Below are 23,302 nucleotides of genomic sequence, written 5' to 3' on the forward strand. Positions count from 1 at the left end.
TGGGAAGGCCCTGGGGAGGAGGGAAAATGGTATACTTAGGAACTGTAGGAAGGCCACGGTGGCTGGAACATAGTGAGCTGAGAGTGAGAGGAGTGGGATATGAGGTCAAAAAGGTAGGCAAGAGCCATATTATATAGGGCTTTATAGACCATGGTAAGGAGAATGGATCTTAGTCTGTGAGCAATGGAAAGGTATTGAAGCAGTGCTTTTAAATGTGGGTCAAACTGCAGAAGGTACTGAAATCAAGTTGAGAAAAGAATAGAAAATATTGATGGATCATAGAATCATGTAGGAAGGGTAAGTTTGTTTCATGAAACTTTTGTTTCGGGTTGTATCATATGAACTGAAACATGATGAAATAGTATCTCTTTTGTGGATAATTCACATCTCCCAAATGCTGAAATATGCTACATTGAAAGGTTTTTAATTTGGGATTGAAGTGGTATGATTTATTTTTTTAAAGATTTTATTTATTTATTTGACAGAGAGAGAGACAGCCAGCGAGAGAGGGAACACAAGCAGGGGGAGTGGGAGAGGAAGAAGCAGGCTCATAGCGGAGGAGCCCGATGTGGGGCTTGATCCCAGCACTCCGGGACCACGCCCAGAGCCGAAGGCAGACACTTAAGGACTGAGCCACCCAGGCGCCCCTGAAGTGGTATGATTTAAAAAAAGTACTTTGGCTGCTGTGGATTGGATTGGAGGTGGGCAAGATTAGAAGCCTACTGCAGTCAGAGATACTGGTTAGTGGACTAAAGTGGTGGCTGGGGAGATGGAGAGATGTAGACAGATTTGGGAGATGTTTAGAATTGAAAGGGGTTGCTGTGGTGGCTTGGGAGAGGGAGGGAGAGGGGGGCATCTTTGGTGGCTCCCACAGGTCTGATGTGGGCTAGGTCATTCATTGAGATGAGAAAAACAGAAAGAAGAACAAGTTTTCAGAGGGAAGATCAAAGGTTCAGTTCTACACTTCCTTAAGGTAATCAAGTGGAGAGGTCAAAGCAAGTAATGGTATATATATTCCAGGGAAGAGGTCTGAGTTTCAGGTATAAATGAGAGTTGTCACTATAGAGACAGCATTAAAAGCCATGAGAGAAGAGGTCAGTTTAAAGAGAGCAAAGAGAAAGGAAGAGGATCCTTGACTGAGCTCCAAGGAACTCCAACTTTAGAGACTGGGCGAAGGAGCAGAAGGTGGCAGGGAGACTGAGAAAGAGATAAAGAGATGGGGACATAATTAGGGTTGTGTTGGAGATTTTTAAAAAGAGTACTGAGAAGTCAACTAAGATGAAGATTGAAAAGGGTCCATTGGATATGGCAACATGGATATTGATAGTGACCTTGATAGTAGTTTTGGTGGAGTGGTAAGGGTGAACACCAGAATGGGTGAAGAGGGATTGGATATACCATTGGTCAGAGTGTAAATTGATACAACCACTCTAGAAGAAGCTGGATGTTTTCTAGTAAAGCTGAATGATATACATACTCTATGACCCAGCCTTTAGATATATCTCCTAGAGCAGTGGTCTGGGATTATCCTGGGGGTAGAAATGGGGGGCAGGGAGCCAAAACCTTAATACTAGTAAGGTATTATTTGCTTCTTTTACTCTCATTCTCTCAAGATTGTAGAGTGGAGTTTTCTAGATATCACAACAGATTGAATGCAGAAGCAGATATGAGAATACAGCTGTCTTCTATTAAGCCATACAATAAATAGATGTGCAAAAACGTAAAACAATGCCACTCTTCTCACTGAATTATTTTTGTTTTGGAAAATAGTTATTTTTTATAAAATATGTTATTTATTTGAATATGATGGATTTATTACTGTTATTTTAAAATTAATATATTGAAGGTTTTGCAGTTTTAATTTCTAAAGCAGCAAATATCAATTGATATAACTGACATTCGTGAAAGCTCTTTGAGGTTTGCAGTGATTTTTTTAAAAAGATTTATTTATTTATTTGAGAGAGAGAGAATACGTACACTGCTTGAGAGTGGGGGGAGGGGCAGAGAGAGAGAGGGAAAGAGAGAATTTCAGGTAGACTTGGAGCCTGTGCGTGGGGTGGGGGCTTGATCTCACAACCCTGAGATCATGACCTGAGCCAAAATCAAGAGTCAGGCGCTTAACCTACTGAGTCACCCAGGCTCTCCTTGCCCGCCCTTTTTTAAAGATATATTTATTTATCTTGCAGTGATTTTTAAGAATGTAAAGGAAGTCCTGAGATCAAAAAATTTGAGAATTGCTTCCCTAGTGAAATCCTTGCACATGTGTACTGGGAGACACTACAAGAATATTCACCAAAGCCTGTTAGTACCAGCAAGGAATGGAAACAAGCATGGGATGAATAAATTCAGACATATTTATACAATGGAATATTATAAAGAAATAAAAAATGATTGAACTCTAGCTACACATACAACATGGATGAAACTCAGAAAACCTAATGCTGATTCAAAAAAGTCATAGAAGAATATGTTTATATAAAGTTGAAAAACATGAAAAATTATGCAGTATATGGATACAGTCATATGTTATAAAACTATACAGAAAAGCAAAGAATGAAAAATGAAAAATTCAGCAGTGGTTACCTCAGGGAGGGGAAAGAGATGTGACTGAGGGTTACCCAGGGGCTTTTGTCATTGGAAATGATCTGGTTTTGAAGCTAGGGGATGGGTATACAGATATTTATTATTTATTCAAATTGTCTATATATGTAGATTCTAAAATATATAAAGTATATAATGAAAAATAAAATTAACTAACAAACAGTAATAATTGTATAGAGTGCTGGTGAGAGTATAAATTGTTAGAGGACCCTCCCTGAAATCAGAGGGAACAGAACACTTCCCTCACCCCCACTGAAGTGGAGCTAGGTGTATAGGCAATTCCATGGAGACCCTTGGCTGTGAATGGGAACAGAGCCCAGAGAGATAAGGTGATGGTAGGAGAAGGGTCAGAGAATGATTTTTTTAAAGATAGGAGATACTAGACTATGCTTGTTCTCAGCTGGGAATGATCCAATACAGAGGGAGAGGACAAAGATGCAGAAGAGGAAGGGAAAGGAAGGGTTGGGATCTGGGGCAAGAGGAGGAGAGGTCCTCAGGCCCCTCATTGTAACTGGTAGGATCAAGACAAGGTGAACACAGTTACTGGGAGGTTTAGAGATTTGGCGGTGGGAAGATGAGGGCCCAGTAACCATTTCTGATGTCCAATGGGTTCTATTTTGTCACTGAAGCATGAGGTAAGGCTATTTTCTACAGAAAGAATAAAAATAGTAGACTTTCTTGATAGCGTGGTCAATAGAAATTTGTTTTTTCTATTGATAGTTTAGAAAAGTTTCAGCTTCACAATAATGTTCATTTTTAGGACTAGTCAAATTTGGGAAAACTTCTTTTTTAAAAAAATATTTTATTTATTTCTTTGGGAGAGAGAGAGAGAGAGAGAGCACATGAGCAGGGACAGAAGAAGAGGGAGAAGCAGACTCCCCTGCTGAGCAGAAAGCCCGATGTGGGGCTCAATCCCGGGACCCTGGCTGGGATCATGACCTGAGCCAAAGGCAGACATTTAACCAACTGAGCCACCCAGGTACCCCAAATCTGGGAAAACTTCTGTTTGGTTTCCTTCATATATGAGCTGTAAGATGTTAGGACATTTCAATTTTCTTGGAAAATAACAAATCCTTAGTACTCTTTGATTTTTCCGTGATTGTTAAGCAGGGCCTTAGAAGGGACCTGTGCAAAGAAGGGGTCTTGAACCTTCACTAACTTCTGTGTAAATCTGGCTCTGGCCTCTTTGAATTACCTCCTTCTCCAGGAAGCATTCTCTGATTGCCCCAGGCTGGGGTTCTTCCACAGGACTTTATTACTGCCACTCATAGGACTTTTTCAAGTCTCTCTGAGCTAGCCTGGTTAGCCTTCTTCACTGGATGGAGGGAGCTCCAGAGGGTGAGGAGTTAGGACATGCGCACCTTGGCTCAGCAGCTTCCTTCAGTGTCAGCAAGCCTTCACTGAAGCAGTGTGTCATGGTGGTCAAATGTGTAGACCTTGGAATCAGGCAGACTAGAATTTGTTTGCACCTCAAGTGCATGGTCAGGGAAAGATTCATCCTAATCCTTGGTTCGTGAAACACTTTTGCCATTGGACTCAGCTTGGGCTTCACTCCTAGTTCCTCTGTGTGACCTTGGCCAAGTTACTCATCACTCTGAGTCTCAGTTTCCCCATCTGTAAACTGGGAATGATGGTAATACCTACTACATCAGAGTTGTAAGGATTCAATACAAAATCCATGCAATGCATGCACATTTTCTGGGACCTAATATTTAACAAACAGTAGTCCCCCATATGATTGGGACTATATTGTGGGTAGAGGATACAGTAGTGAATAACAAAGGCCAGGGCCTTGCCTTCCTAAGCTTATAGTCTAGTGGGCACCACGCTGCCCAGTGCCAGCCCTGATATATCCAAGAGACTTGTAAGTTGTTGGATCAAGATGACTTTATCTTTGTCTCTATTTCTCTTTCTTATTTTTTACTGACCCCCCAAGTTCACCATCCCTGTGACCACCTCTCGGATACCCCTCATCTCTGTCTATGTTTTACTTTCTCTTGTCTCTCTGTTCACATCTCTCTGGTGGTTTCTCTTTCCTGTCTCTCCTGTTCTCTCTCTATCTCTCTCCTCTTCTTGATCCATTCTTTTTACATTGTGTATGTTGGGGATTGCCGTGTCTCCATTTCGTCCCTATCTAACTTATGATTCTCATCTTGGTCTGAGTCTCTGTTCTCATATATATAATACCACATTGCTCTACCTTATCTGTTTCTGAATTTCTGTGTGCTTCAGAATTTGTCTTTTCTATTTCTCTTTCAGTTTCCTTTGGCTCCTTGGCCTCTTTACTGTCTGCTTTTCTGTCTCCATAGCTCTGTCCCTACTTCTGTCTGGTTGTTTCCCAGTCCTCCTCTTTCTGTTTGTACTGCTGCATTCATCTGTCTCTCTTCCCTACCTATCTTTCTCTATTCTCACCTTTCTGTTCCATTCTTTCATCTCCTCTCCTCCCTCTAACATTTATACTCTTTGTCTCTGTCTCTCTTACCCCTCTGTGTTGGTCTTTTTGCCCTTGTTTCCCTATATGATTCTCTCCTCATTTCTCTATCACTCCTTTTCAATCTCTTACCATCTCTTTTATTGGGTTGCTCTCCTCATGTGCCTGTCTCTTCTCTCCATCTCCCTGTCCCTATGTGCGTTTCATCTGTTTCTGTTTGTATCTTGTCCCTAGCTCCCCATTCCTCTGTCTCTCTTTGTCACTGATAGAGTAGTCAGGAGTACAGTCACTGGTGCTAGATTGTTTGGATTCAAATCTTAGTTATGCCTCTGGCTTGCTGTGCCTCAGCGTCCTCATCTGTAAAATAGGGTTGATAACAGTACCTGCTTCACAATTACTGTGAGCATTAAATGAACTAACACATGCACAGTTTGTAAGGCCATGCCTCAGACATAACAAATGCTCAAAAATGTCAGCTGCTACATCATCAACCTCTCTACTCATCTTCATCCCTATCTCTTTCTGTCTTTGTTTATCTAATCCAATCACCCCCTTTCTATATACCTGGCTGTTACCATCTCTGTCCTCATCTTTAATGTAGCTGCCTCTTTGACCTTATCTCTCTCCCTCTCCCTACATTCCTGCCTCATTTCTGTCCTTCTTTCTCCACCCTGCCCACACCATCTCTCTGTATATCTTTCTGTCCCCATCCTTATTTATTTATCCCAATTTCTATTTGCTCCTCCTTTCAGGCCCTATTTCTTTGTCTCTGTCTCTTTATCTCCTGTTATCATTTCTTTATCTGTTCCTCTCTTCGCAAATAAAATCTTTATTTATCTATTTACTCTAAAAAATCTTATTCTGTTTCTTTCTCCTCATCTCCCTATGTTTTCCCCTGGACTCTCTGGACAATTTGGATCAGAATTGGTCTGGTAGATAATGTGGAGCTATAAAAGGCTTTAGGAGGAAGAAGTAGGCCTGGCAAGAGGAAAGTGGCAGGGTGTGGAATTTCATGGCTCTGCCAAATCCTCCTGAAAGACAAGGCCTCTGAGGTCAAGGTTAGTATAAACCCCCTCAACCCAGCCTCTTGAAAAAATACAAAGAATGCTGCAGTTATTGGGAGGACCAGGAAGGGGTATTTTTCTGAGTGAAATTCCATCCGGAAGCTGGAATCCAGAGCATTTCCTGTTGTAATGTTTCTTCCAGACTTGGAGAGTCTGAACTTGCCACGTAGCATGTGCACTCCATGCATATATTTCTACAGTGAAACACAGAGATGCATACAGAATCCGCCCCCAACACACACACTTAGAGACACAGATGTGTGCAGAGACATAAAGATGCACATAGAATCACGAACCCTCCTCATAGCTGCAGATACTCTGAGACATTGAAAAACACACAGAATGAATCAACACTGGCAGAGATGCAGACATACACAAAGACATTGAGAGACCCATGGAAATACCCCCTCACGGCTCAGGGACACATACAAATTGACACAGAAAAATAGCTACACAGAGAATCATCCAGCTAATTTCCCTTTGAAAAATTGTTTTCTTTTGGTCTATTTTCATATAAATAGAAACACACTAGAGCATCATGTGTAAACAAACACATTTATAAAAGTGCACACATTCATATACAATCACAAATTTCCAAAGCAACAGAGAATCACACAAAGCCATTGCTTTGCTGGAAGTGCAAAGGTAGCCAAACTCCCTCTGGCCCCAAATGACAGACATGCTGCTCCTTCAGTGACCCCCTGTCTATGAAGACACTAGGCAGTCAAGCCAGAAACCTATTAAGAACTAGGCAGAAATAATTAGAAAATATAGGTAAAATTTTATTCCTAGAAAAATATAAAATGACAAAAATGGAATAGCAAGAAGTAATGAACTTGAATAGACCACTAACTATTAATGAAACTGAAATGCTATGCAAAAACATTCTTTCCCCCCAAATCCAGGCCTAGATACGTTTACAGGTGTATTGTGCCAGACTCACAAGGAATAGTTACTTTTCTTCTTATACAAGTCATTCCAGAAAATAGAAAAAGAGGGAAAGCTGCCCAGCTCATTTAATTAGTTTAGTACAATCTTCAAAACCTTGAGTCTAAAACTAGGCAAGGATAATAAAAGAAAAGAAAATTATAGGCTCATTTCAATTGCGAATATAGATGCACAGATCCTAAATAAAATATTAGCTAATTGCACCCAACAGTATGTTAAATAATACATCACAATCAGATTGAGTTTATTCCAAGAAAGCAAAAAGAATTCATTCAACTTCAGAAAATCTATTGATGTAATTTGCCACATTAATAGACTAAAGGAGAATACTCATATGATTATCTCAATTAATGTAGAATAAGTATATTACATTCCCACTTACGATGAAAACTAAGAATAGAAGGCAAATTTCTTTTTTTCTTTAAGTAAGTTCTATGCCCAACCTGGGGCTTGAACTCATGACCCTGAGATCAAGAGTCACATGCTCTACCAACCTAGCCAGCCAGGCACCCCAGAAGGCAAATTTAACTTGGTGAAGGTTACATACCAAAACCTTACAACATATTTTATACTAAATGGAGAAACTTAAGATGCATTTCCTTGAAGACTGAGGATAAGACTAGATGCTTACTCTTACCAACTACTGTTTAACATAGAACTGGAAGTCTTGGTCAATGCTATAATGGGAGAAAAAGAGTAAGTTGTATAAGGATTGGAAGAGAAGAAATAAAACCAAGAGATTCAACAGACACACTATTAGAACTAAAAAAAAAGTTCGTGAGGAGGCCAGGTACAAAACCAACTTATAAAAATCAATAGAATTTCTTTTCCCCCATTTTTTTATTCGAGTGCAGTTAACACACAATGTTACATTAATTTCAGGTGTACAGCTTAGTGATTTGACAAGTTTACACATTATGGTACGTTCACCACAAGTATAGATAGCTACCCTCTGTCCCATTACATCGCTATAACAATATCATTGACTATATTCCTTTTTCCTTTCTTTCTATTTTTTTAAGGAGGCTCCATGCCCACTGCAGAGCCCAGCATGGGACTTGACTCAAGACCATGAGATCAATACCTGAACCTAGATCAAGCATCAGATGCTCAACAGACTGAGCCACCCAGGCACCCTGGCTGTATTCCTTCTGCTGTGCCTTTTATTCCCCTGACTTATTCATTCCATAACTAGAAGACAGTATTCTCCTCTACCCTTCACCCATTTTGCCTCACTCAAACTCTTTCCCCTCTGGCAACCATCAGTTTTTTTCTCTGTATTTATAGGTCTGATTCTGCTTTTTGTTTATTCATTTTTTAGATTCCACTTATGAGTGGAATCATATGGTATTTCTCTTTATCTGACTTATTTCACTTAGCTCTCTAGGTCATTCCATGTTGTCTCAAACGACACAATCTTATCCTTTTTTGTGGCTGTGTGATATTCCATTGTGTATATATACTGCATCTTCCTTATGCATTCACCTATTGATAGATACTTAGGTTGCTTCTATATCTTGGCTATTGTAAATAATGCTGCAATAAACATAGGGGTGCATATATGTTTTTGGATTACTGTTTTCACTTTCTTTGGGTAAATACCCAGTCATAGAATCACTGGATCATATGGCATTTGTATTTTTATTTTTTTAATTTAAAATCAATTTAATTAACATATAGTATATTAGTTTCAGAGGTAGAGTTTAGTGATATATCAGTTGCATATATGCCTCCATCTCTGTTTTCATCTTATTTTCTTTTTTTCTTCCCTTCTCCTATGTTCATCTGTTTTGTTTCTTAAGTTTCACATATGAGTGAAATCATGTGATATTTATCTTTTTCTGAGTGACTTAGTTCACTTAGCATAATACCCTCTAGTTCCAGCCACTCTTTGATGGCTGAGTAATATTCCATTGTGTGTGTATACACACACACACACACACACACACACACACACACCACATCTTCTTTTCTTCTTTATCCATTCATCTGTCGATGGACATCTAGGTTCCTTCCATAGTTTGGCTATTGTGGACATTGCTACTATGAACATTGGGGTGCAGGTGCCCCTTCAAATCACTATGTTTGTATCCTTTGGATAAATACCTAGAAGTGCAATTGCTGGGTCATAGGGTAGCTCTATTTTCAACTTTCTGAGGAACCTCCATACTGTTTTCCAGAGTGACTGCACCAGCTTGCATTCCCACCAACAGTGTAAGAAGTTTCCCCTTTCTCTACATCCTCACCAACATCTGTTGTTTCCTGACTTGTTAATTTTAGCCATTCTGACTGGTGTGAGGTGGTATCTCATTGTAGTTTTGATTTGTATTTCCCTGATGCCCAGTGATGTGGAGCATTTTTTCATGTGTCTGTTAACCACCTGTATGTCTTCTTTGGAGAAATGTCAGTTCATGTCTTTTACCCATTTCTTGATTGGATTTTTTGTTTCTTGGATGTTGAGTTTCATAAGTTCTTTATAGGTTTTGGATACTAGCCCTCTATCTGATAAGACATTTGCAAATATCTTCTCCCATTCCCTAGGTTGCCTCTTAGTTTTGTTGACCATTTCCTTTGCTGTGCAAAGGCTTTTTATCTTGATGAAGTCCCAATAGTTCATTTTTGTTTTTGTTTCCCTTGCCTTTAGAGATGTGTCTAGCAAGAAGTTGCTGTAGCCAAGGTCAAAGAGGTTGCTGCCTGTGTTCTCCTCTAGGATTTTGATGCATTCCTCTACACTGTTTTCCACAGTGACTGTACCAGTTTGCATTCCCACCAATAGTGCATGAGGATTCTTTTTTCTCCACATCCTCTCCACACTTGTTATTTCTTGTCTTTTTGATATAGCCATTCTGACAGGTGTGAGATGATATCTCATTGTGGTTTTGATTTGCATTTCCCTGATGATGAGTGACGTTGAGCATCTTTTCATAGGTCTGGTATAAGTTCTTTATATATTTGAATATTAACCCCTTATCAGATATATCATTTGTAAATATCTTCTCCCATTCAGTAGGTCATCTTTTTGCTTTGTTGATGGTTTCCTTTTCTGTGCAAAAGCCTTTTATTTTGGTATAGTCCCAACAGTTTAGTTTTGCTTTGGTTTTGCTTGCCTTAGGAGATATATCTAGAAAAATGTTGCTAAGGCTGACGTCAGTGAAATTACTGTCTGTGTTCTCTTCTAGGAACAATATTTCTTTACATTAGCAATAAACAAGTAGAAAAAAGGTAATTAAAAATAAGATTCCTAAAATTAGTCACTAGGCCAAAATGTAAACTTTTCTAAATATAAAGGTAACTATTAAAATACCAAACAAAACAAACTACATAATAAAATACTTTTAATATACAAACGTATAGGTAAAAAAGAAAATAAAACTTAAAATAATATGACAATATTAACACCAAACATCTTTTTTATCAATAAATATAAATGGTCTTAACTAATTTGTTTGAAGAAAAACATTTTCTCCATTGGATCACTGAGTAAAACCCAAATGATGTATTCAAGAAAATCAATTAAGAGGTGACTGGGTGGGTCAGTTTGTTGGGCGTCAGACTCCTGATTTCGGCTAGGGTTATTGGTCTTGGGTGGGGTCTTGGGATCGAGCCCTGCAATGGACTCTGTGCTCAAGGTGGAGTCTGCTTGTCCCTCTCCCTCTGCTCTTTCCCCCTCTCATGTGTGTGCACTCTCTCTCTCTCTCAGATAAATAAATAATTAATTAAATAATAAATAAAATCTTTCAAAAAAATCAATTAAAACAAATTGATTCAGAAAGGTTAAAAATACAAGAAAAGAAAAAGGTATATCAGTCAAATGCAAATAAAGAAAACATGGGTTGCAATCTTAATTATCAGACAAATCAGGAACTCAGAACCAAAGGCATTAACTGACTGTCAAGATCATGAAAAACAAGGATTGATTGAGGAAGTGTTACAGATTGGAGGAGGTATGATGACTAAATGCAATATGGGATTCTGGGTTGGGTTCTGGAACAGAAAAGGAATATTAGTGGGAAAATTGGTGAAATCTGAATAAAGCCTGGAGTTTAGTTAATAGCAATGTACCAATACTTAGTTTTGACAAATGTCATACAAGGTATTTTTTAAAGACTTTATTTATTTATTTATTTGAGAGAGAGAGAGAATGGGGAAAGGAGCAAAGGGAGAGAGACAAGCAAACTCTGTGCCGAGCTTGGAGACCAACGTGGAGCTCAATCTCAGGACCCTGAGATCACGACCTGAGCTGAAATCAAGAGTCAGAGGCTTAACTGACTGAGCCACCCAGGTGCCCCTGTCATACAGGATACTAACATGAGGGGCAACTAGGTGAAGGGTGTATGGAAACTTTGCACTAATTTTTCAACTGTTCTGAAAGTCTAAAATTATTCCAAAATAGAAAGTTTGCTATAAAAAAGCATTAATTGAGGCAAAAAGGCCATAATTTACAATGAACATATAAAGTTATGACTATTTTTGTACCAAATAACATAGCAGCTTTCATAAAGCTTAGATATTAAGGGATACAAGGAAAAATAGATAATAGATTGAAACACACTAAAAACAGGAAAAATTTAACTCACCTTTCTCATTCCAGGACAGATCAAATCAACAACACCAATAACAAACAAACAAACAAACAAACAAAAAAACAGTAAGAGTATAAAAAGCCTAAATAACAAAATCAATATTAGACCAAGAAGAAAATCTCAACAAATTCCAAAAATTGAACTAATACAATGTTTGCTGATCACACTGAATAAAACTGGAAATCAATGTAAAATGGATCTTCCATCTGAATATGTAAAATCTCTCTGTCAAACAACTCGGGTCAAATGGGAAACTCAAATCAAAACTGCTGAATTTCTAGATAATGATAATGAAAATACTACATATCAGAATCCATGGATACAGATAAAGCAAAGTTCATAGGCTTAAAATACTTGTACTTAAAACAGGGAAAAAAATAAATGAATAAGCATCCAGCTCAAAAAGTTAGAGAAAGAAAATAAAGTTAAGGAGAATGGAAGGAAAAAATTAACAGTAAAATTCAAATAAAGAAGTTAGAAAACATATAACAGTAGAACTAATAAATAAATAGATGAGCTGATTCTGTTAAATAGAAATATGTATGTCATTATACAGCATAATTGAGAAAAGGAGAAAGCTGGGGCCACTGGGTGGCTCAGTTGATTAAGCATCTGACTCTTGGTTTCGGCTCAAGTCATGATCTCAGGGTCATGAGATTGAGCCCTGCATCGGGTTCTGTGCTGGGCATGGACCCTGCTTAAGATTCTCTCTCTCCCTCTGCCCCTCCCCCCTCTCTAAAAAAAAGAAAAAGAAAAAAAGAGAAAGTACAAATTTACAAATTAGGAGATGAAAAGTTGGACATAACCATAGTAAGGACATTTTAAGCATAAAAGACTTCCTTGTCCAACTCTATGCAAATTATTTAAATACCTAGAAGACATGGAAAACATCCTAGGAAAATATAATTTACTTTAATTTGACTCTAAAAGAGAAAAACCCATATAGGCCAATTTCCATGGAAGAAGTAGAGAAAACTATATAGAGGTACTTTTCCCCAGTGGTACCAGACTATGATGCTTTCACAGGGGAAGTCCACTAACACTAAAAAGCAGGTAATTTGAATGCTATTTTTATTTTCCTGAGTCTAGATGAAGGAGGAACACTTTCAAATTCTTTCTATAAAGTGAGTATAATATTGATACCAAGAACTGACAAAGATTTTACAAGAAAAAGAAAATGATATAGACCAATATTCACTTACGAATAGCAACGCAAAATACTTTTTTTTTTTAGCAATGCAAAATTCTAAATAAAACATTAGCAAACAGAATCCATGCCTGTGTGGGATTTATCCCAAGAAAGCAAGAATCACTCAATATTACAAAATCCATTAATATAATCTAACATATTATTAAATCTAAAGAGAAAAATCATATCATCATTTTCAGAGATGCCAAGGAATCATTTGGCAAAATTCAATATCCATTCTTTATTTAAAAAATTCAATAAGAGAAATATAGGGTTTCTTCCTTGATATGATTTAATTATGGGTGTGTGTGTTTGTGTATATCTCCCCAAATCCAGCAGTCCAGCCTTTCACTCAACCAGGAAACACTACCAGCATTTATATGCTAAAATCATAAACCAGGTAAAGATGTCTACTCTCTCCACTATAATTTAACATTGTATTGGAGGTAGCAAGCATTATAATTAAGAAAGAAAAAGAAATTAGAAGCATAAAATTGGAATTGAGGAGGTAAAGCTTTCATTATTTGTAGATAAGGTTATATAGCCAGAAAACCCAAGCAAATCAACAGAAAAACTACTATAAACAAGATAAGGTAGCAGGATATAAAATTAATATATGGAAATCATTTAGCTAGAAGATGTATAGAAGAGGGGCACCTGGCTGGCTCAGTTGGTAGAGCACGCAACTCTTGATCTAGGGTTGTGAGTTTGAGCCCCATGTTGGGTGTAGAAATAAATAAAATCCTTTTTAAAAAAGAAGATATATGGAAGAGAAGGCTCCATTTATTATAGCAACAGAAAAAGTGAAATACTGTCTTAGTTCATTGTGGCTGCTATAACAGAATACCATAGACTGGGTGGCCTATAACAACAGAAATTTATTTCTCACAATTCTTGAGGCCGAAAAGCCCAAGATCAAGGCAGACAGATTTGATCTCTGTTGAGGGCTGCTTCCTGGTTCATAGATAGCCACCTTCTAGCTGTGTTCATTGGGGCCTCTTCTATAAGGGCACTAATTCCACTCGTGAGGGCTCCAACATCATGACTTAATCACTTTCCAAAAGCCCTACCTCCAAATACCATCACAGTGGGGATTAGGTTTCAACATCTGAATTTTGGAGGCACACAAACATTTAGTCTATAACAAATACCTAGAAACAAGCTTAATAAGAAATTTCCAAAACCTTTACGAGAAAACATTTATAACACTCTGAAGGAACAAATGGAAAGGCATCCCATGTTCTTAAATAAGAAGATTCAGAATTAAAAAGATGTCAAATTAATTTATAAATTTAATATAAACTCATTTAAAATACCATTTTTTCCTCTTTTTCTGAAACTAGATAAGCTGAATTAAAGTTCAGATGGAGGGGCGCCTGGATGTCTCAGCTGGTTTAACATCAGACTCTTGGTTTCAGCTCAGGTCATAATCTCAGAGTTGTGAGAGTGAGCTCTGCTTCAGGCTTGGTACTCAGCAGCTGTCTGCTTGAGATTCTATCTCCTTCCACCTCTGCCTCTCCCCTGGCGCATGCATGTAAACATGCACTCTCTCCTACCCCCCAAATAAATAAATAAATAAATAAAATCTTAAAAAAAAGTTCAAATGGAAAACTAACAAGCAAGCATAGCCAGGATATCTCCAAAAAGGAAGAGCAATGGTGTGGGACTACTGACACAATAATGCTCTGTAAAAAGACAAAATTAATATTTCTGTACCAAAACTTAGAGTCTGTGGGTCATTTGGGAAGTTCTACATTCTGGATCAGTCTCTGTTGATCTCAGCTGGGCTAGCTCATGTGTCTGCTCTAAGTTGATGGCTTGGCTAGAGATTGGCTACTATAGGATGCCTTAACTAGGAGGACTAGGCTCATTTCTACACGTCTCTCACATACTTCCAAGGTTAGCTTGGGCATGTTCTTGTAGCAGTGGAAGGGGTCCAAGAGAGGAAACAGAATACACAAGAGCTTTTTCGAGTCTCTTCTTATATCAAGTTTGTTACTATCCTGTTGGTTAAAGCAAGCTATATGGCCACACTCAGAGTCAATATAGCAGGGCACTATGAAAGGGTGTGGATACATAGACACATGAAAAATTGGGGTCATTAATGCAATCTGTCACCAACAACAACTCAAAATCTAGAACCCATAAAAGAAAACATAGATAAATTTATTTACATAAAATAAAATAAAACTTGCCTGGAAAAAATCCATTAGCAAAGTCAAAAGGATAACAAACTGAGGAAGAACACTGACAAACGATATAATTCACAAAGGTCTAATCTCTCTAATTATATAACAACATTCTAGAAATCAAGGAAAGACCAATAATCCAGCAGAAAAATACAGGATATATATAGACAATTCACAGAAAAAGACATAAAATTGACTCTTAAACATATGAAAGATGCTCAGCCTCACTCATAATAAGATAAATATAAATTAAAACTACCATGAGATACTATTTCTTACCTATCACATTGTAAAAAATCTAAGTCTTTAACAATACACGTTGTGGGGGCTCCTGGGTGACGCAGTCGTTAAGCGTCTGCCTTTGGCTCAGGGCGTGATCCCGGCATTCCGGGATCTAGTCCCACATTGGGCTCCTCCGCTGGGAGCCTGCTTCTTCCTCTCCCACTCCCCCTGCTGTGTTCCCTCTCTCTGCTGGCTGTCTCTCTGTCACATAAATAAATAAAATCTTTAAAAACAACAACAACAACAACAAAAAAAAACAATACACATTGTGGGTGAGCCTGTGGTAAAACAGATAAACTCATACATGGATGGTAAGTGCAAAATTGTACACCTATGGAGGGAAATTTTGGCAATATCTACCAGTTACAAATATAATTACTGGAATTTATCCTACAGAATTATCTGCATATATATGAAATGTCTATTCATTATGGCACCATTTGTAATACCAAAGGACTAAAAACATCCCAAGTATCCACAATAGGGGACTGCAGTCATCAAAAAAAAAAAAAAAAAACAACAACAACCTATTATATATCCACATAATGTAACACTTTGAGTAAGTAACTCTATACACTTCCATACAGTGACTTTCTATGTATAGGAAACGCTAATGCTCTGATATGGAAAGACCATCAGGATATATTATTAAGAGAAATAAGCAACATGTATAACAGGATATACATGTGTAAGAAAGGGGGAGATGGAATAAGATACATTTATGTTTGTTTGTATCTGCATAAAGAAACACTGAAAGAATAAAAAATAAACTAATAATAAAACTGGTAACTGAATCAAAACAGTATGGTACTGCCATAAAAAACAGGCACATAAATCAGTGAAACTGAATAGAGAGCCCAGAAATAAACCCATGATTATATGGTCAATTAACCTATGACAAAGGAGGCAAGAATATATAATGGGGAAACACAGTCTCTTCAACAAATGGTGCTGGGAAAACTGGAGGGCTATATGCAAAAGAATAAAATTGGACCACTTTCTTACACCAAACACAAAAATAAATTCAAAATGAACTAAGGCCTTAAATGTGAGACCTGAAACCATAAAACTCCTAGAAGAAAACATAGGCAGTAATTTCTTGGATGCCAGCTGTAGAAACATTTTTCTAGATAAGGAAAACAAAAGTAAAATTAAACTATTGGGATTATGCCAAAATAAAAAGCTTTTGCATGACAAAGGAAACCATCAATAAAATGAAAAGGCAACCTACTGAATGGTAGATGATATTTGCAAATGATATTTTGATAAGGGTTGATATCCAAAATATATAAAGAACTTATACAACTCAACACCAAGAAGAAAAACAATACAATTAAAAAATGGGCAGAGGGCCTGAATAGACATTTTTCCAAAGAAGACATACAGGTGGCCAACAGACCTATGAAAAGATTCTCAACATCACTAATCATCAGGAACTGCAAATCAAAACCACAGTGAGATATCACCTCACACATGTCAGAATGGCTATTATCAAAAAGACAAGAAATAATAAGTGTTGGAGAGGATGTGGAGGAAAAGGAATCCTCGTACAGTATTGGTGGGAATGAAATTGGTGCAGCCACTGTGGAAAATAGCATAGATATTCCTTCAAAAATTAAAAATAGAATTATATGATCCAGTAATTCCACTACTGGGTATTTACCCAAAGAAAATGAAAACACTAATTTGAAAAGATACCTGTACCCCTATGTTTATTGCAGCATTATTTATAACAGCCAAATATGGAAGCAACCCAAGCATCCATCAGTAGATGAATGGATAAAGAAGATGTGGTCTATATCTATATCAAACAGTGTGTGTGTGTGTGTGTGTGTGTGTGTGTGTGTGTGTGTAAAACTTCTTTCCAAATAGCCTTTGAACGTAGGGATGTTTCAGTGATGTGATACTTTTCAGTAGAATCTGGTTAACAGAACATTCTGAAGAGGGAGATTGACCGTAATGTACCTACATACGTCCATCATGTCTTTTTAAATTTTCTCTTTCCTTCTTCTAGGGGAGTTGGACTGTTCAGTTACTGGGTTGTCTATTTGATACATTAAGGAAACAATACACAAAAATCAAAATTAAGGAGGTATTCTCTACTTCCTTCCTTCCTTCCTTCTACTTCTTTCCTTCCTTCCTTACAGTCTTTGCTGTCCCTTTTTTGTACCATTCTTATTTCAGAGAGAGACAGCCAGTGAGAGAAGGAACACAAGCAGGGGGAGCGGGAGAGGAAGAAGCAGGCTCCCAGCGGAGGAGCCTGACGTGGGGCTCGATCCCATAATGCCAGGATCACGTCTTGAGCCGAAGGCAGGCGCTTAACCGCTGTGCCACCCAGGCGCCCCCCATTCTTATTTCGTAATGTTCTTTGTTGAACTTAAAAGAAAGCAATTCTTCAGGTGGAAAGAAGCTTGAAGTCAGTATCTGTGTACTAAGTTGACTGTACAAACATGCCAGATAGAGATCAGTGTGTATGTTTTGTTTCTTAAAAAGAATGTTAAAATGTTGGGTTTTTTGAACCTGTTGTCATTCATAGAGTCTGTCTTGATTGTTGAAAATAAACTTAAGTACAAGAAAAAATATTAAATATGAAATATTCTGTATATAATGGAATATTATGCAACCATAAAAAAGAATGCGATCTTGCCATTTGCAACAACATGGATGGACCAAAGGGTATAATGTTAAGTGAAATAAGTCAAAGAAAGACAATACCATATGATTTCATTCACATGTGAAGTTTAAGAAACAAAACAAATGAGCAAAGGAAAAAAAGACAAAAAACAAAAACAAAAACCACATACCAGACTCTTAAATACAGAGAACGAATTGGAGGTTGCCAGAGGGGAGGTGGCAGGGTGAAATAGATGAAGGGGATTAGGGGCACACTTATCTTGATGAACACTGAGTAATGTATACAGTTGTTGAATGATTATACCTGAAACTAATATAACACTGCATGTTAATTATATTTCAATAAGAAACACATTTTAAAAAAATGTGGTAACTGCTGTGGGTGTGTATAGTGGCAATTGGGTGGAATGGACAAGAGCGACACTTTTCAAAGTATAATTTTTTTTGGTTTTGATATTCAAAATGTATGTGTATTATCTATTCAAAAAGAAATAAATATAAAATATTCACAATAGTAACAAAAACTACAAAGCATCTAGGAATTAAATTAGTAAAAATACACAATTCCAAAGAAAAAACTTAAAACTTTTAATAAAGGACATAGAAGGTGAATTCAACAAATGAGATGTTCCATGTTCTTGGATAAGATGAGTTAATATTTTGATGATGTCAACTCTCTCAAATTAATCTATAAATTTAGTGTGATCTGAATAAAAATTCCAGTTGATAAACTCTGAAGAGCTTGATGAACTCTTTTTAAAATTTATGTGGAGATATAGCTAAGACAATACTAAAAGAAGACTAAAGCGGAGGTACTTACCCTATCAAATGTTATACTACAAAATATCAAAAGCAAGGCAGTATTAGTGCAAAAACTGAAACAGACTGGTGCGTGTGTGTTTCATAATATGTGACAAAGGTGGCACAGCAAATCAATGAAAAGGTAAGGATTGTTTGGTGTTTAATGATGGGAATTGTGGCTCACTGTGTATAGAAAAAATAAAATTGCATCACTACATATGAGAGTGGATTCTAGATGGATTAAAACCTGAAGGTGAAAGATAAAACTATAAAATTAATAGAAAAAATAGAATACTTTTGTGATCTGGAAGGAGGGAACTAGTTTTTAAATAAAACCCCCAAACCAGAAACCATAGAGCAAAAATTTGATGGATTTGGTTGCATTTAAAACAACGATTTCTATTCAAAAAAGGCTAACATGGGCAAAGTTAAAATAGGGAGAGAATATTTGCAATGTCTGAAACTGACAGGGAACTAGTAGCTAGACTACATAAGGAACTCTAGCAAATCAATAGGAAAGATAGGAAACTCACTGGAAAAAATGGGCTCAGGGCACCTGGGTGGCTCAGTCATTAAGTGTCTGCCTTCGGCTCAGGTCATGATCCCAGCGTTCTGGGATGGAGCCCCGCATGGGGCTCCCTGCTCAGCAGGAAGCCTGCTTCTCTCTCCCATTCCCCCTGCTTGTGTTCCCTCTCTTGCTGGCTCTCTCTGTCAAATAAATAAATAAAATCTTAAAAAAAAGAAAAAATGGGCCAACTATATAAGCAGGCAATTTACAAAAGAGGCATTTAACACACATATGAAGTGATGCTGAAAAATTCATTAGTAATCAGAGAAATGCAACCTAAATCAAAATATTACTTTATAATTGTTGGACTGGCAAAAACTAGAAAACTGGAAAATGTCAAGTGTTAGTGAGCACATAGGGACACAGGAATCCTTGTGCACTGATGGTAAAACTGTGGAATGGTGTAACCCTCCCAGAGAACCATCTAGCAGTATTAGTGTTCTTAGTCAAACTAAGTATATGCACACTTTATGATGCAATCATTTTGGTCCTAAGTGTATGTTCCAAAAGAAATTCTCATACATGCCAATAAGGGGACATGCACAGAAATGTTCATCAAAGTTTTATTTGTGGTATCAGCAAGCTGGAAGCAATCTTGCTGTCTATCATTGGGGGAATATTCAGGGAAAATGTGAAGGCAGGCTGTGCTTAGCATGAGCAGGTAAAAACAATGGATTGGATGTATACACAGCTATATGGATAGACTTTAAAAACACAAGCCTGGATGAAAAAAGTAAGAAATGAGATACCATTTATATAAAATAAAAATGCACACATAAAGCATCTTCCATAGTGGGACAACCTGATGGTATGTGCCTCCTGAAGTTATACAATATGAAGTAAATTATTATTGGTGAAAACATTTAACCTGAATCTAATCATGTGGAAAGAGCAGATTAATCTAGGTGTGGGACATTCTAAAGGAAACTGCCTGGGCTTTTCAAAAAACATCAATGTAACAGAAAACACACACAAAATATAGGAGTAGCATTCCAGATTAAGTTAAAGCAGTACAACAACCAAACGTAATGCATAAAACTTGATTAGATCCTGAGATCAAGAAACGATCAGATCTAAAAACGTTTTGGGCACAATTTGAAAATTAGAATATAGGGTATCTTTAATGGTATTATTGAATTATTGTTAAATTTTCTTGAGTATGATAATGGCATTATAGTTGTGTAGAATGTCCTTATTCTTGTAGATGTATGCTGAAGTATTTAGGGGTGAAGTGTTACATTGCCTGAAACTTTCAAATGGTTCATCAAAAAAAAAAAGGTATATATACACATATAAAGAGAAGTAGAGCAAGTCTGGCAAAATATTAAGAGTATACGGGCTTTCATTGTACTATTCTTTCAAATGTTCTGAATTTTGAAAAAGTGAAAAATAAAAATTTTGAGGAAATACATGCACCTAAAACAACAATACATATTTTGCATGAACGCATATAAGCAAAAAGATCTGCATAAAACACCATAGAATGGATGCTGATGAGGGAAATAAAAGTTTGAAGTAGAGATTAAGGTGAATTTAAAACAACAAAAACCTCTCTGTAAAGTAATTCATATTCATTGACTATGTGGAAAATATAGAAAAGCATAATGAAGACAACAAAATTCACTGATAATCTCCTTTTCTCTGTCAGTAGTTCTCAAAATATGGACTAGCAGCAGCTGCAGATGATTCTTCTCCCCCTCCCCCTCTCCCCCCTCCTCCTCCTTCATCATCATCATCATCATCATCATCACCATCATCATCATCACTTGGAAACTTGTTAGAAATTCAAATTCCTGGTCCCTACCAGACTTACTGAAACACAACTCTGGGCATAGGGCCCAGCAATCAGTGTTCTGACAAGCCCTCCCACTGGCTCTGACGCTGGCCAAAGTCTGAGAACCACTGATCTAGATTTAACCATCATTAATTTTGTTATGGATTCTTATAGTCTTTCTTAAAAAAAGTATGAAATATTTCAGGCATACAAATAAGTATAGAGAATAATATAACACACACCTGTGTACCTACCACCCAGCTAAAATATTAGACAAACAGTTGAAGTCCCGTGTATCTCTCTCTCATTCTGTTCCTTTGTTTTCTTCCCCAGAACTAATCACCATTCTGCATTTTCTATTTAATTCCCTGTTTTAAAAATATTGTTTATATATTTATACAATCTATAAATAACTTCATGCATTGTTTTCTAGATTTAAAAAGTCTATATAGGGGTGCTTGGCTGGCTAAATCAGTAGAGCACCTGACTCTTTAGCTTGGGGCCATATGAGTTCAAGCCCCACATTGGGTGTAGAGATTACTTAAATTAAAAAAAAAATCTACATAAATGTCTCATATTTCATATATCCTTCTACAATTTATATTTTATCTCAGCACTGTGGTTTTGAAATTTGTCTGGGTTGATATATGCAACTCAATTTCATTTTTTCCGCTGTTGTATAGTATTCTGTTGTATGTATTCATTCTCTTGTTGAACATTTAGATTGTTCAGATTTTTTTTCTCTATTGTAAACAGCTATGCAATGAATATTCTTGCACATGCCTCCTTGTGCATATGTATAAGAATTGCTCTAGGACTTAAAGTCCAGAGGTTATATACATCTTTACCAGTAGAGTTGCTGGGTCCCAGGGCCGACCTTCAACTATTCTCCATAACTTCCTAATTGTTTTCCAAAGTAGTAACACCAGTTTTCTTTCTTATCAAAGATTTATCGCATTTTTCCCTTATAGTTTGCACATTTGGGACCTGTTGAAAAACTCTTTCCCCAGTTGTAGGTGACAAAGATGCTCGTCACCATCTTATATGGAAATAAGAAGGGATCCAGTTTTATTTCTCTCCTTATGGTGAGCCAAATTTCCCAATGCTATCTACTAAACTGTCCATTTCCCATTGATTTGTGATGCAGGCCTATAAACTCACACATTTCACATATATTTGCTGAAGCCTGATTTGTACCAGTCTGGTGCTGGGTGTTGTTGAGGTCTTGAAGGTATATGGCCCCTAGTCTCAGGAGGTGAGACTGTATCTCCATTGATGTGGAGATGCATCCACATAAATGATTATAGCATTAAGGGATAAGTGCAGAAAGGTGTTCTGAGTTTCTAACTCAGCTGGGAAAGTTCATAGAAGTGGTAAGAGTTAGGTTTTAAAGAAATAGGAAGAATTTGCTAATGCAGGGGGAAGGGTGAAGGTGGTTAGGGCTGGTTTGGAGTCCCGAGTAGTTTTGTGTATCTCCATGGTGAGAGGTGAGAGATTAGACGCCTTTCATCAATGTAGGGGAAGTGAGTAGTGTAAGGGGTAGGAGTAGGCAGAGGGAGTCATTTTCTGCTTGGATATTCTTTTAGTGGAGGACCGAACATACCATAGGGGTAATAGGGCTGGGCCCTACCGCAAAGTTTAGTTTTAGGTAGAGAAGGGGCTGGAATTAAATTATTAATAAGAAGACATTTTCAGACAAATATTTACTGTTTTTAAAGGGAGACCTCATTCCCCAGGCATGTCAGGAGCTCCTCAAGATGGTTTCTAAAGAAATCCTAATTTGTTTCCACTTCAGAGGTATATATTCATTTCCTTCTTCATTTGCCGCTCTGGGGCCACAGGGAAGGAGGGAGGAGGAGGGGAAGAGGGCAAATGGGTGGGAGAAGTTGTTTAGCTCCTGGGCCTGACCATGGATTTGAACTTCTTTAGAAAGAGCTGGGAGTGCCTGCCTCAGGGTTTGTCTGGAGTCTTACAAGCCAGGAAGGTTGTTGAGAACAGCTAACAAAGTCACTTTTAGGTGGGTAGCACTCGGCAACACATGTGACCCAGCGGCCATTTTCTCAAACCCTGCTCGTCGCCATCTTTTCTAGACAAAGGGACTGACCCCCACCCTTGTCTGATGCAGTCATGGTGATTGCTTGGTCACTATGATTCCGGAACACGCATATTTGGACCCAGGTAGAGGCCGGCAGACAAGATCTTGGCTTACAAGTAGGTTATACCGCCACACTAGGCAAC

Source organism: Ursus arctos, chromosome X, assembly GCF_023065955.2.
Source record: "Ursus arctos isolate Adak ecotype North America chromosome X, UrsArc2.0, whole genome shotgun sequence".
NCBI lineage: Eukaryota > Metazoa > Chordata > Mammalia > Carnivora > Ursidae > Ursus > Ursus arctos.